Source organism: Hoplias malabaricus, chromosome 5 (assembly GCF_029633855.1).
Source record: "Hoplias malabaricus isolate fHopMal1 chromosome 5, fHopMal1.hap1, whole genome shotgun sequence".
In the NCBI taxonomy this organism is placed as follows: Eukaryota; Metazoa; Chordata; class Actinopteri; order Characiformes; family Erythrinidae; genus Hoplias; species Hoplias malabaricus.
In genome coordinates this window covers 27,871,763-27,887,937 of record NC_089804.1, presented here as the reverse complement: position 1 = coordinate 27,887,937, position 16,175 = coordinate 27,871,763, and the positions used below count along the sequence as shown (strand labels likewise).

Sequence of the window (16,175 nt, the reverse complement as noted above, 5' to 3'; positions counted from 1 at the left end):
TATGGATCCCAGTGCCCAAGTGCAGTGACAGGGACACTGCACTGAATGAATGGCACCAGCAGCGTCAAATCTGCATCGTTAAACACAGATGTACTCAGACATAAGGAGCAGCAACATGAAAAATGATTCATCAACGTTATTGTCTAAGGCAAGAAAATGCAACTAGCCTCTACAAGAAATGCAAATAGTAGCAATATTGCAAACGAGAACAGTGCAAATGTGCATTAAGTATGTCTATGATAATACTGTTGCTACCTAATGAAAAACCATATCATCTCAGTTTTTGTAGAGTTTTAATTTTTCTTTACTAATTTGAACAGCTGTGCTTCACATTGTGTGAACATTTCATAATGAGTCGACCAATAAAAATGCACAACAAGTACTTAGAATATATATCTGCTGTTAAGGGGAACATCTAGGATTGTGGGAAAATGCTTCTGGAATGGTGTGTTTGAGGGGAAATAACGACTGTTTGTACATGGTGAACTTGTCTGTAGTGGCGTCACAATTGCGTTCAAGAATTTCCACAGTGAGCTCGGGTTTTTCTGTCAATTTAATACAATTATCAGTTTTAAAGCAAATTGAGCATGCTATTTTCATTCTAATTCATACTTATATATGTCAGTAACTAAAATAATGTGAAATATTCATTGAGGTTCATTAAGTGGTGCTTAGCCTTTAATATTGTAGCATGACAGTTTGATATTTTGTACTCTTTAGCATTTTTCAAAACACTCACAAATCACAGAATTTGCACATAATATATACAGATGTACCTGTACATGTTTAAAATAATGGCCTTCCATGCATTTTAATTAATCTCATTTGAGGTGGACATCTGCTTTTTCCATATTGTACATTTCACTATAGAAAATGTTTCAGATGGAAGTCTGCAATATTGTGCAAACACTGCGAGATGGAGTTGAGTTTAAAAATCAATGTGGATAAAAAGCTTTTGTAATCTCTGCAGAATATGAGACAACCTGATAGTCGCACACATGCAGCTGTATTTAATATGCTCTAGGCAGTATCTAATATCTGATATGTCTTGCTCAGGTAGGAGATCCATGTCATTTATGGGACTGCAATTGGAAGGTTATGGTTGGTTAGGTTACAGCAGAATGCAAGACTGAAATGATCTTATCAACTTTTAATGCCCACCTCATGTGGGCTGGGCTTTCTCTAGAGTTGACCAATGAGCAAATGCAAGTGCGCCATAGAAATGCTTTCACACAGTTACACCATGAATTGTGATAAACTAGGTCCTAACATCGGTAGACAGCTGCTTTACCCAATATATATGTATTCATAGTGAGTTTGTGTCACAGTGCTGATTTACACTTCATATTGGAACATTTCTGTGAGCATCTAACTGCAGTCACCCACAAGAGCTGTAGGAACTGATGCTGGATAATTAGTCCTGGATCACAAAGACCACTCGAGCACATCCTAAAAGCAATGAAAGGAGTTCCTTTACTACATGAAAGACGCCTCCTACTGTGTTCCTGAGTTTTCCCCTTTTGTGCTGCGAGAAATGCTTTCCAAATCTTCTAAAAATACCACTGTTTTCCATATGGCCTATTTACGTACTGTTCAAAAGTGTCGAGCCTGCAGTAAAGTGCAAGGTAAATGGGAAGGATGAAATTGGACCTATTTGAAGTAGGTACTGCATATTCTTCTCAGTCTGCATTTTTTTTTTGGGTACATGCTCTGATCTGTTACTGCCCAGTGTGTGTTGATTATCCCCTTGTCCTTCATCGGTGATGCCCACAGGACACTGGTGGCTGCTTAATTTTGGTTTGTGGACTATTCATGCAGCTAGATACTCATACCAGCCACACACACATTTTACCATGTTAGTGCCACTGTTGTGTTGAAAATGGTCCACCAACCTAATAGTATCTAGAATGGTTGCAGATGAATCTGATAATTGGAGATCAGTCTGATGATTGTGGATGAATATGACAGTTACTGATGAATCTGATGATTACATTTAACCTGATGATTATTGATGAACCTGATGGTTGCAGGTGAATTTTATACTTTTTAGGGTGTGTATTAACAGCGTTAACAGCGTTTGCAGTAGTTAAGTAGTAAATTACAGTAGTAAATTAATATTAGGGCTGGCCTTTTATATATTTGGGTATTTGGTTTTAAATTATTAGATTTTTTTTTTTTGGCCAAATAGGCTATTGATAAAGGCAACGCTCCACTCATATTCAGGATCTTCAGAATTAAAACTAGCACAGCTCTCAGCTCTGCTCCTTGAACACCACTCAATCATATTCAGGCTTGTCAACATAAAAGTCCCTGTATGGACTTGATTAGTGTCAAGTCCACGATGTTAAAACTGCTAAAAATATTAATGCGAATGACAATATAAGAAAATAATTAATAGATTTTTGCTCAATTCACAAAGAAGTAGTTTGTTCATAAGTGTGTATAGGTGTTTTCTGCTGAACAGCTTGTCTCCCAGCATCCTTTACTATTAGCAGTAAGCTACTGTACCTATAAAATGCTCACATGGGGGTGATATAATTACAGTCCACAGCAATGTTCTGCATTTCAATGAAACAGTAGTTTACTGTAAGTGTTTCCCTGTAAAAGTACATCTTTTTTTTACATGTCCAGCACATTAAGCTGGACTTTCTTTTTAGATCAATGTGATGGTAATAGACAAAGACATGAAGTTGTCTAAAAACCTCCCTCCAAATCCAACCCAACACCTCTGACTTTTTAAACTCTGGCTATTTCAAGCTTAACAGGGTGAGTCACACACACACACACACACACACACACACACACACACACAAAACATACATCTGTGTGTTTTTGTTTTACCAGCTGGCTCAGTAATCCTAAATTTAAAGAACAGGTTTGGCCTAGTGGTTGACATGATCTTGAATTCACTTCTAATCTTACTGGAGTTTCCCTGTTCCCACGTCCTTTCAAATCCAAATTCTTCCAAGAAAAGCCAAGAGCCAGTTATGGACCTTTATTTCAAAGTGTATACAAAAACAGGCACAGGATTCATAGTGATTAATATAATATATTTAAGAGTGTTATTACAGAGTTAAACCTGTAATAAAGTTTTAGTTCAGAGCCCCACAGAGTAAATTTTGCTTGTCCACCCCTCTCGCAAATATGATATCACTCACATCATAAAAGTCAAGGTCTCAGCCTCATTACAATGACTATAATAAAAGTGCAATGACTGTGTGTGTGTGTGTGTGTGTGTGTTTGTGCTCTTCAACAGCTCTCTTCTCATCAGCTTCCTCTTTATAAGCTAACACTGCCTCTTACAACAGAGAGAAAAAGAGAGGGGAGAGAGAGAGAGAGAGAGAGAGAGAGAGAGAGAAAGAGAGAATAGTACGAGTGTTAAAGAAAGAAAGAAAGAAAGAAAGAAAGAAAGAGGGAAATGTTTAGTGAGAGCAAGAGAATAGAAAGAGCCAGTGAGAAAGAGTGTGTGTATATGAGAGAGAGAGAGAGAGAGAGAGAGAGAGAGAGAGAGAGAGAGAGAGAGAGAGAGAAAACGCTGCTGACACCTGGTAAAGGTCGGCCACAGTTTTTCCGGCTCTGGGAGCAGGAGTCTGATGTAATTAGGACAGTGTCTCAGTGCCTGAGAGCTATGGTAGAATAGGTCGAGTAAACAGAGAACAACCCTGACCACAGCACAGCATGTGACTTCTCAGCTCTCAACCCTCATTATGAACAAAATGCAAAGAGCTTATCGTTCTGCACTTTGTCTAAATGTGGAGCTGTGTAGGATGTTGTTAAAAATGTAAGCTGTAAACTCTTTAAGTATAATGTATTTAAGACTCAGTTCTAGAGAAACTTTCAGTGTGGGAAATGTTCAAAGTCTTGGTGACAGGAATCAGACTGCCTCTGAAAGCTATTTTATAAAAGGCTTCTAAAAACTGAATACATCGTAGAGATGGAAAAATGTATTGACTTTTTTTTTTCACAATACTTTTGAGGTTACGGCAAAATTGTTTTACACTGATGCTACTTGGCTGAAGCTTTTGTCCAGAGCATTCTAGAGGACCACCAAACACTAGGTGGTGTTAGTGCGCATGTTTTGCTGGTACGAGTGGTACACAACAGTGCTGCTGGAGATTTCAAACCAATCATTGTCACTACTGGCTTGAGAATAGACAACCAACCAAACATATCCAGCCAACAGCATTCTGTAAACATTTATGGACTGTGCAAACTGTGCAGCCACAAATCAGCTACTGTCTCTGACTGTATATTGACAAGGTGGAGCAGCAAGTTGTGTCTTACAGAGTGGATGGTAAGCTCAAGCAGCACTGCTGTGTCTGATCCACTCATCCCAGCACAACACTAACACACCACCACGTTAGTGTCACTGTAATTGTAGAAGTACATAAAGTTCCTGTTTGGTCAGTGGACCTGACAGAATGGGAAAGAGTGTAAAATATCATAAACTTTTTCCATGGTATAGATGAGTAAACAATGCCTAACGTTACAGCAACCGTTGTTGTAGTTTCCAAAGGTTGTGGTCTCTGCTAGTGACAGTGTTTTGTGACGTAGATGCCATGCAGTGGAAAAGCGCTTGACCAGGCTGTGTATGAGACTAAGTGAAAGTATTTTTAAAAGCTCCTATCCCTAGAGTTTTGATCAACTCTGGAATGCCATTTACAACCCACATTCCCTGGAGGCATTTTTCACCCAGTGTTTAATCTAGTGTAAACTACTGCTGTACTTTCACCTTAAAAAAGAATAAAGAACAAAAACCCCACTATGTCATGTGCTGTAAGGCACACGTGAGGCCAGCTCACTGCGTCCAAAGAAGTCATACAAACAATACAGTGTTTGGTGCTTATTATAGAAAACATATTTAAAATGATGTATAGTATGGAACCATAAGCATCAGTTTCTTCTTTTCTAACTTTTAATTAATTTATTATTATTATTATTATTATAAAAATTGGATGCACTTTTGGACACATACAATATATGGTAACACTTCAACCATTACCTTATTCACTTTGAAGCAATATGGAGTGTTGATAATGCAGACAGTCTAAAACAAATGTAATGAAAATGATAAATCGTTGTGCTGCTCATGTCTGTCAGGAAGCAACTTTTTCATTAATTCATTCATTCATTATCTGTAAGCGCTTATCCAATTCAGGGTTGCGGTGGGTCCAGAGCCTACCTGGAATCATTGGGCACAAGGCGGGAATACACCCTGGAGGGGGCGCCAGTCCTTCACAGGGCAACACAGACACACTCACACACATTCACTCACACACTCAAACCTACGGACACTTTTAAGTCACCAATCCACCTACCAACGTGTGTTTTTGGACTGTGGGAGGAAACCGGAGCACCTGGAGGAAACCCACACGGACACGGGGAGAACACACCAACTCCTCACAGACAGTCACCCGGAGCGGGAATCAAACCCACAACCTCCAGGCCCCTGGAGCTGTGTGACTGCGACACTAGGAAGCAACTTGATCATTATAATATAGCACAAGCAAAAACAACCAACCAACAAACAAGAATAATTAAAATAGCATAGCACAAGTATTATAACAGGTGGTTTGTCCAAATTCACACAAAATGCCATCTTTTAATGATTACTGCAGTCTCAAAAACTACTTATTAGTTGTGTTGTTCTATTTAAGTTATTCTTGTTGATTGGTTTATTGCAAACATCTGAAGGGTTGTAAATGTAGCAAATAAACATAATTTACTATTGGTGTTGAATAATTGTGAGTGCGAATGTGTGGTGAAATTTTGTGAACACCTGAGATGAATATTAGAGCCTAATGTATTTTCACTCTAATAAATAATAATAATAATTAAAAAAAATCTACAATTTCAGACAGGCTTTGCACTAAATATTGGAATTAATTTTGTGAGAATTTGGTGACATTCTGAAGAGTCTTTAATTAGCTCAGTACTGATAATGAATGATTGATCTGGATCACAAATACTACTCAAATCACCTTTTTTTCTTTTCCAGAGTTTGCAGTTTGATTGCTCCAAAGTCTATGGCTTTTAGCCCTCAAGGTGACACATGGCATTCAACATGTTGACCTTGAGCCTCATGTAAAGCTAATCGAGTGTCCTTTTTCATTTAATGCTTTTTAAAAATTATTATTATAAAACCTGTGTGCACAACCCAATATGTCCACAATGGATGCAACTGAATGTAGCTGAAATCACTCTTTATAAGGCGTCCCTACAAAAGTTGGCACACACAATGGATTTGGGATGGGTCCCCACTACCCGACTCGGTGACCCTGGGATTAAATTCCATGTATTTATTCAGTTAAAGTTTTAATTTATTAGGAAATTCAAAGTGCAGTGCCTTAAATGGACCAAATTCTTTTGTTCAGTCAGCATTCCTGTTCTATCAAAACTCATTAGTGAATAATGCAAACTCACACATCCACTAGAGGCTCTTATTTTAGCAGTGAAAAATTCTACACTGGTTTTCACCACTGTAATTATGTTGTGTATTTCTACAGATCCTCAGCTAATGTTTCAAGAACTAGTGGAAAGCCTTCCTCCAAGATTATAGGATGGTTCCATTAAAAGGGGGAACAGACTACGTGTTAATCATTTGGTTGTATATTGTGTTTATATCCAAATTAATGTTAGTCAATCAGAAAACGCTTAGAAATCTAGAAATGTATTTTCCAAATATATTTTAACTCATTCACCCAGCAGAGCACGAATTGTTGACAAAAATATAGTGTTGCATCGCCCCCTGGTGGTCAATCCGAGCAGTTTCAGTTGCCTTTTTATTGAAGATTGCCTTGTTTTTAAACCTCCCCTGGGAATATAAATATAAGCTTTTAATTATATAGTTAATTAATTCATTCTTTTCAAGGTAACAGTGGGTCCAGAGTCATTGTTCCATTGAATGCAAGAAAGGAACACAATCCATCAGGGAATTTCACATAGCCAGTACCTCTATCAGTATGCATTTTGTTTTGAACTGTGGTAGGAAACCAGAGCACTCAGAGGAAACCCACGCAGACAATGTAAGAACACACCAAACTCATCAAAGACAGTGACCCCAGGCAAGAATTGATCCCAGGACCCCAAGGCCCTGGAGCTAGGAGGCTGCGACACTACCTGTAGCACCAGCAGATATTAAGTTGGTATTAGAAAATGAACAGAAAAACTATAGTTATGAAGCATAATACACCAAACTGAAAAAGTCCTTTCTAGGGGAAAGACATGAAGAAATAAAACACAGAGGTGAGACAGACCTTCACAAAAACAGTATTAATCATCACAGAGAGCTGTGACTATGATTGGGCAAATTATTTGGTTGGCATGTCATTCTCAGTGCTGCAGAGGCACTGACGTGGTGTTAGTGTGTGTTGCACTGGTATGAGTGGATCTGTCACTTCAGTGCTGCTGGTCTCCTTAAACACCTCAATGTCTCTGGATTGTGAAAAGCCTACTAAGCAACCTGCTAGAGCAACCACTGGATATATAGTGTGCATGCTCCTTACACATAGGCTGTCCCAATTCCTAGATACCTCATTATGCTATGGAAGACCATTGGGCTCTAAACATGTTGACACATGCACATTAACACGTAATTAAAAGTGTGTTAACTCGTATAATTTGTTGTGATAACGTGACCAAAAAGGACCCGGGTGTAAATCTGGGCATACTTAGATATTCATAATAGGACTTACATCTCACAGTACCTGTCAACAAAACATAAATCTTCTGTGAATGTAGCTCCTATGTTTCATCATAATTATTTATAACATAGTAAGTTAAGCGCTGACCTATGGCTACATCAAGCCCTAAGTGAGCAGTGTCAAGACAGCAACACTAGCGAGCTGATCCCCATGGCAACTGGATGCTTTTTCAGCAATAACCCCATACATCAGTAGGTGGCAGTAAAGAATCATGATTCACAATCATCATGATTCCTCACAGTGAAAAAATCCAAATACACAAATTTAACACAACGATGTTTACATGTTAATGTGTTTTGAACGTGTTAATACGATATTATTATGCATGTTAACATGAAATTATACTCTACGTGTTAACACTGAGAGTCCAACATTTTCTGAGCCCAACGGCCTTCCATATTATGCTGTCTACTAAAATATCTTAATCTGGCTGAATTTTATGCTGGCATCGAACCCTTCCTCAGCCTCGAAGGCAATCCCATGAGGCCATTCCAGAACAGCTCCCATCGGTTTCGCTCTTCTCCAAGAACAAAAATACTTAAAAATGCCATAGAAACAGGAAGATTAGAGTCCACCGCGTGGAAATGCTGAGGAGACGCTAGCCGCTAAGTTAAAGAAAAACAAAATTTGCGTGCGGTGGGCGGGAACAAGCCGTGACCCAATCACTTTCTAACTACAGCGTCTCAATAATCTGCCTCATGAGTTCAGACTACCGTTGGAACTCTGCCTACTTATACAGCTGTCTACGCAGTCAGTTACCTAGGTTTAAGGGGCATAAATGTAATATTTTGAGACTTTAACATGCTTGTATGTTTATATACTACAGAATACTTTAACCTTTATTAAGCTAAGAAAATCTAATTTTCCATGACTGAGGCCTTAAAGACTTCTCTTTCCTCATTTGTGTTTTACTTTGGCCAGGCAACAATGATTGGTGTGGGTGGGGGGAAACCCACTTCTTAAACCTCTTTATGTGCTGGTGAACATTTCTCTGTCAGTTTTAGAACACGTTAGCCCATAAAGAGATCACTGCTCAGAAGTGTTTTCATGCTACTTTACTCCTGGGTGTTAATCCCTGACTTTACAGAAGTAAACAGTGACAAGACTTGTCTAAGTATTTAATCCATGGCTGAGTATCCAGAGCACTGGCCTGCTCTAACCCTGCTGTCTGCACTCATCAGCTCCAGAAAACCACAGTGAACAGGCTTAAAGTGGCCTAATATTTATTTTTCGGTGTTCTATGAGACTAATATAGCCCACAGGAATCTTATTATCCTAATAAAATGTAATAATCTACATTGTGAAAATGCAATTTTAATGGTCAGTACAATGTATATGAAGAGCATTAAAATTATCATAATTGTACTAAAAAACAAGGTTAAGACATTTTTATGTTATTATATTACCTAAATTTCAAGGTAAATTTTATTTTGAATAATAAAACTCAGAGCTGCAGTGACACTGACGTGTTGCTGGTGTGTTAGTGTGTGTTGCACTGGTACGAGTGGATCAGACACAGCAGTGCTGCTCGAGTTTTTAAACACTGTGCCCACTCACTGTTCACTCTGTCAGACCTGGTTTGTCCACTTTGTAGAAGTAATGTTAGAAAAAGTATCTCATCCATTGCTGTATAGAAACACACCCTAAATAGCGTGCCACTCAATCACAGGGCATCACACACTAAGCCAATCACTTACACCTATGGACACCTACTAACATCTCTTCTTTTTTAGTCTGTGCAAAGAAACTGAAGCACATGGAGGGAACCTATGCAGACACAGGGAAACCACAGTACACTTCTCATAGACAGTGTGACCTGAGGATTTAACCCCAAACCCAGGACTTGTACAATATTTCTGGGTTGAAAGGTATGGTAACACTTTCTATATGTCTTTAACTCTACACTTTATAAATGTAGTTATAACTCTTTGGAACTATGTAATAATGCTTTATATATATTTAAGTGTAACTATTCATTTTAAACCCATTTATACATTTAAATGGATAATGACCTGTGCATAACTGAAATATGCCTAAAATACGTACTAACAATTATAAATACATTTTAAATGTTTAAAATGCCATCACTGAGTGCTTACAATAAAGTGATTGATGGTTTACATTTTTTCATTCATTATAAATAAAAATGAGCAATAATATTATTGAAGCGCAAATATTTAAACATATATAATGACACTTGTATAAATGTATCTTTATACGTTACAAAGAATCAATTATAGCTGATAATAAGAACCTTATGAAGCATTATTGGAGTTTATAAGTATGCTTACAAAGCATTATTACCAAATTACAAAGTGTTATAACAACACTTATAAAGGCTAATAAATATGGGCTTCACAAAAAACGTGTTACCAAGGTATTATTAGGTAGATTGGCTCTTGTACAGCGTGTAGTCCACTGAGAATACTTTAGACGTGATTTGACGGCATTCAGCCACAGGGACATTAGTGAGGTCAGGTACTTGTGTTGGGAGATTAGTTCAGGATCACCAGTCCCACTCCATCCATCATTCCAGAGAACCTTGTTCTGTTGCTCCACAGATCATCCAGAAGGGGGCAGGAGAGATAAATTAATGATTTATGACTCAGACAAGACTGGCTAGACGTAAAAGAACAAGCAGATCTTTACTATGACGTTTGGCTCAGATATATGTACAGAAGCTTGTCTCTGCTACTTGAAAAATAATAGCTATTGTACATGTCAAAATAATGTATTTCATAATAATAACTTACTATATCATAATAATGCGAATGTAAGTCATTGCTCTGTGATGGATTGGTGCACTGCCCGGGGTGTGTTCTTACAGGTAGGATCCCAGCAGTTACAGAAGTTGGTAAGTCAGTGCTGTATAGGATTTGCCTCTGCTCTGGAGAGTCCTATCCTACTCAGAATGCTTTTATGTGGAGAAAGTACTGTACATTAAAAGTAAAGGTGCTACAAAGGGTTCTTTGAGCGATGCCATAGAAGAACCCTTTTGGCTCCATAAAGAACTATGTTTGTGAGATGTTGAGATGTGTGAGAGTGAAGAACCTTTTAAAGGTTTAAGAATCCATCATTCGAACTTAAGGTCCTTTACCCATTTAAATGTATTAGCAAAAACAAATCTTATCTTGACTGAATGAGGTTCTTCTATGGCATCACTCAAAGAACCCTTTGTATTATCTTTATTTTTAATAGTGTACATGCAATATAAGGCCTATTTAAAAAAACAAGCACCTTTTAAAACTGGGAACGGTAGAACTTTACACTAAGGGTACATTAATAAATGGTACATTATTAAGTAATAAGACAGTAATAAACATTACTGAGCCATTAACATAACGATAGAAACTAGAGTTCTTTTAAGATTTTTCATTCATTCATTCATTCATTATCCAGTACCTGGAATTATTGGGCGCAAGGCAGGAATACACCCTGGAGGGGGCGCCAGTACTTCACAGGGCAACACAGACACACACACACACACATTCACTCACACACACACACCTATGGACACTTTTGAGTCGCCAATCCACTTATCAATGTGTGTTTTTGGACTGTGGGAGGAAACTGGAGCACCCAGAGGAAACCCACGCAGACACAGGGAGAATACACCAACTCCTCACAGACAGTCACCCGGAGCGGGAATCAAACCCACAACCTCCAGGTCCCTGGAGCTGTGTGACTACGACACTACCTCTTTTAAGATTTTATGAAACACAATATCTACAAATGTTTGGCAGTAAATAGTTTAACGTGATTATGAGGATGGCTAGAATGAGCAGAATCACTCATTTTAAATCTGGATTTGGTTCCTATGCATTTTAATGCATAGCAGTGTGTGAAAATGCTTTGAAAGTCATGTAAAGAACAATTAACCACTAAACAACATTTGGCAAAATTATTCACTAGAAGTTCATCACCTAGACGCATGGCCAAAACATGCCCAACTGTAATTAGCAGGCATTTACCTTAATTATAACTCTCAGGAAGCAAGGAAATTGAAGCTGTGCACTGCATCAGTGTTTTCAGTGAACAACTGAATCAGTGAAATCAATATTTTGTCAATTGTGTCTGCCAGCTTGTAAAATTGCCAGCATGAAATGAATGGTACAGATTGGTTTCTTAAAAGCCTTCTGTCATATGGCATATGATTATATTCATGCAGGGAACAGCAGAGAGAGCTGCTCCCCAGAACATCCAGAAGGGGGCAACAGAGATAAAATAATGACGATTCAGAGTTGTCAACCTGAGCAATGCCCAGACAAGCTACAAGAACAAGAGCCATATCTTAACCAAGGTGATTAAAAAAAATCGTTCTTTTTCCAAAGCATATACACGGTAATTTGAGGACCTGGAGACCACCAATCCATTACATGTGAAATAAGACCACCCAGTCATTTTTGGAGGTGTGCCCTAAGCCAGAATGTGGTAAAATGAGTTCTGCCTTTGATTGGATGGTTTCATTTCATAGTTTGTGGGCTGGAAGGCTTCAGATCCCAATGTTAATATGCAAATGCATTAAAAAATATATTTCTTCATATTACGTCCCCCTTTAAAGTCCTCATTTTGTCCAAACCAGCTCTAGGCTAAACTCAGTGAGCTAATTAGCTAGTTAACCAAACTTGGAGTTAATTAGCTAATATGGACATTTCTTTCTCAATTGGTCATTCTCTATTTGTCTCCCCTCTCATCTAACAAACCTTTCTTGAGCTTAAACAGGAAAGGATTAACACTTGTTAAAGTTACATTTAATACGTCGTATACCAATCACAGGTTATTTTCACCACTTCTAATAGAGTTGAAGCTTCTGAGCTGCCCGAATGAAGACTAAAACACATTAAAAGTGTGCTTAAATTACTAATAACATTCAGAAAAAACCTCACTAATACAAACAAACCGAACATGTGAATGAAAGTCGTACTTTTAAATTAGTATGACTCATTACAGTAAGCATATAAATATATTTACATTGTATTAGAAAAGTGGCAAAAATAACATATAACTAGTAACTAGTATGCTCAGCCCCTGCTGACTGTCTGTGAGGAGTTTGGTGTGTTCTCCCTGTGTCTGCATGGGTTTCCTCCGGGTGCTCTGGTTTCCTCACACAGTCCAAAAACACACATTGGTAGGTGGACTGGCGACTTAAAGTGTCCATAGTTGTGAGTGTGAGTTGCCCTGTGAAAGACTGGCACCCCCTCCAGGGTGTATTCCTGCCTTGCGCCCAATGATTCCGGGTAGGCTCTGGACCCACCGTGACCCTACACTGGATAAGTGCTTACAGAAAATGAATGAATGAATGAATAGTATACTCAGCATAATTGATTGTAATTTAATATAATTTAAATTACATCCAATTAGCTGTGAATTAATACACCGCTATGGGGGGTTTCAAAATAACATCAGCACAATTTAAGTATAAATTCTGCTTCAGGTTCTTATTTACAATGTTGTTCTAGATCACAAAAGTATTGGACGGAGTTCTGTTACACAGAGAATGCACAGTATCTTTACTCTTCTAATGGATACTGGGCTTTAAGCAGAGAGTCGTGCTTCTTCTCCAGTGTCCCAACATAATGATGGGGACTGTATTCCCCTTCAGTCCACACCGTGCGCTATTGCTTCCATAAGGAATCAGAGAAACATGTGTTAAAGAGAAGAGTGTGAGTGTGAAGCTCATGTGTAGCTGCTCTATAGATTCCCATTTTGTTGGCAATGGGTTACAATGGAGATTATGCAAACTGTATGAGTGCACCACCTGTGTCTACAATAGAGCACATAACAGTAATAGAATCCTCAAAACTCTGGACATGAATGTCCTTGGGCATTGGATCTAAAACGATGGACTCTGATGCCGTCCAGTTTGACTCTTGACAGACATTATTATTCAGACATTACCTACTGCTGTATTTCAGGCCGACCACGAGCCAAGTGCTCACTATGAAGAGCTCTTGTTGTAGTTGACCTCCACTCAAACTCTTGCCTTTAAGGATATTTTCCAACTGTTTTGAATTACTGTTAGCCACAAGGTTAATTTGGTGAGAATTAAGTAATTTACACGTATTACTGGTGCCAAGTATCTTAAGGGTGGGGGAAAAAGACATATTGTCTGCCAAGTGACTGGTCTCTCCCTTGTTAAAATTCCACGCTGTGGTACTTAATGGAAAATCCAATTTTCAGAAAGGGCATTTTAAGATGTATTAACACACTCAATTCCCCAGAAGTGCGATTAAGTAGTGCAGTTTTAGTGAAGGTGTTCAGCATGTCTCACTCTCTCTCTTTCTCTGGATTGGATTGGAGAGAGCTCAGAGAACCCCTGCAGCGTCTTCTAACTTCACAGCAGTGAAGTCCATTCTCTTGACCCTTTTTTTTCTTTTTTGCTGAAACATTGCTTTGTGATTGTGCTGCTATTTTCCTCTCCGTGTCTTTATGTGACTTTATGTAGCTCATGGTATTCCAGTGCTATGAGCCAGAAAAACACAAGCTGACAAAAATGGCCTTTTGAAGAAATACCACTGGTTCCCTAAAGAGACGTTCCAAGGGTACGTCTTTTAACGAATTGGTTTTGTAAATGAAAAGAGGCAAGACACGTGAGCATGCAAATTAATCCACCCATTAATATAAAGATTCAGAATCTAGAGGTTTGTCCAAACATGGGAAAAGTTCTTGTCTTGGAAAAATGGGTCTTCTACAAACCTCTACATGATGTGAAGTGTCATTTCTTTCAATGGAAGGTTTTCCCTATAGAACCATGCCGCCAATTGAGAGGCAGCTAGTATTCAATGAAATGAGTTTGATTGGCTTTTGTGATCCAAAACTGATCATGCAAAATCAGTACATGACCTCACTGATTCTGCATATGCTACCATGTCACGTAATTACATAGTAGAGATGATGCTGCACGGAGGGGCAAACTGATTTGAGAAGAATTGTTGGATTAGAATATTTAACATGACATCATTTCATAAAAATAAGCCCCACGCTGGTGCTTATTTGTTATTAGTTTGGTTTGTAATATAATAATATTTCCAAGGAATCCTATATACATATGTCTTTTTAAGTATTTATAAGGCATTATATGGCATACATATCATATGGTATTAGCTTATGTAATTGATTATAGTTTAGATATAATTGCTGGTAAATGATAAGTAAATATTCATAGTTATAAATAGGTAATTAAATAGATGGTGTTTAGTTGAAAATGTATGCTTTCTTTGATTGTGCTATTTTCACCAAGACCCTGAGACAGCGTAAGCAAAAAAGATGATGATGATGATCATGCGCCACTAAAACAATAAATCAATAAATAATAGTGTATTTTAATTTTTTTTTTATTAGACATAATAGTTGTTATGAACCCTGACATTGTGATGTCACAATATCATGACCTTTTTATGTGAAAATTTGTGCCAGATTGTACCAGGTAACTGTGCCATGTAACGCCTTATAAATACAGTTCTAAAGGGGACATAACAATCACTTTTACAGAGCATAATAAGCACATTCATTTGTAGATCTCGAGCCTTTCAACCTATAAACTGTGACACAAGACCACCCAGACAGTGATTGTGAGCTTCCTAAGTCGGAAAACATTGCGTTTTATGGAAAGGGAGTATAATATTTCCCTTTTAAATGATGAACAAATACACAATTTATAGGAAGTGTTACCAGTTTAGTTTTTACTTTCTGCCCGAAGTGTCTCCACTTCACAGCCTCCAGCCTTTCACACTCTCTTTAATTGGCCTCAGGTCTCTCATCTTCAGAGAGTCACTCTCTCTCTCTCTCTCTCTCTCTCTCTCTCTCTCTCTCTCTCTCTTTCTCTCTCTCTCTCTCGCTCTCTATGCTGTCAGGCTGTTGCTCATCCTTCAGAGCCAGGGGTCAGGAGCCATGAGGCTGGAAGGTGTGGTGAAGGGCCGTAAACATGAAAGAGCTCTCGTCTTCCTGTCAGACGACCCAAGTGCTAATGGGGTGACAAGGTTTGAAGCGAGAGTTTGGCCCAAAATAAAGGTTTGCTTTTTTCCACCTTCTACCAAATGCAACGCATCAGTCGAGACATGAATTGCGTGTGAAGTTCACTTCTTCAGGTTTGGAGCTTGGGGGCTAAGGTAGTTAACATGGAACTGTGTTAAATGGAAGTGTTTTGACATAGAACAGCATGTAAACAGCATTCCATCACACATATCATAACTATAACTTAATATATTACTTGTTATTTAATTTTTAAAAAATACATAAAACAAATGCAATTATTAATAAAAAGTAATGTGTAAAGCCTTATGAAATCCAATTTTTTTTCGTATTTTCCTTTGTGATGGATTTCTTTTTCACTATTTATTTATTTATTTATTTGTTTGTTTGTTTGTTTGTTTGTAATGAAAACATAAATTGAACAATGTTCAATATTCATTCATTGTCAGAAACCGCTTACCAAATATGCTGAAGCCAAACATTGTCTAGGGCCAGCAAATA

At 38.1% G+C, this 16,175-nt stretch overlaps 1 protein-coding gene across 2 annotated transcripts in view; it reads left to right on the top strand.

Moving 5' to 3' along the window:
- lrrc38b (leucine rich repeat containing 38b) overlaps positions 1-15,889 on the top strand; it is a 67,361-nt gene extending 51,472 nt beyond the window's left edge. The window contains exons 1-2 of one of the 2 annotated variants that reach the window (XR_010802767.1): positions 10,428-10,557; positions 15,557-15,889. The gene's annotated coding sequence lies outside the window, so the exon portion shown is untranslated. Of the gene's footprint in view, positions 1-10,427; positions 10,558-15,556 lie in introns of those variants that run through there. The other variant, XR_010802765.1, reaches the window with a different exon arrangement.
- Positions 15,890-16,175: the final 286 nt, after the last annotated feature.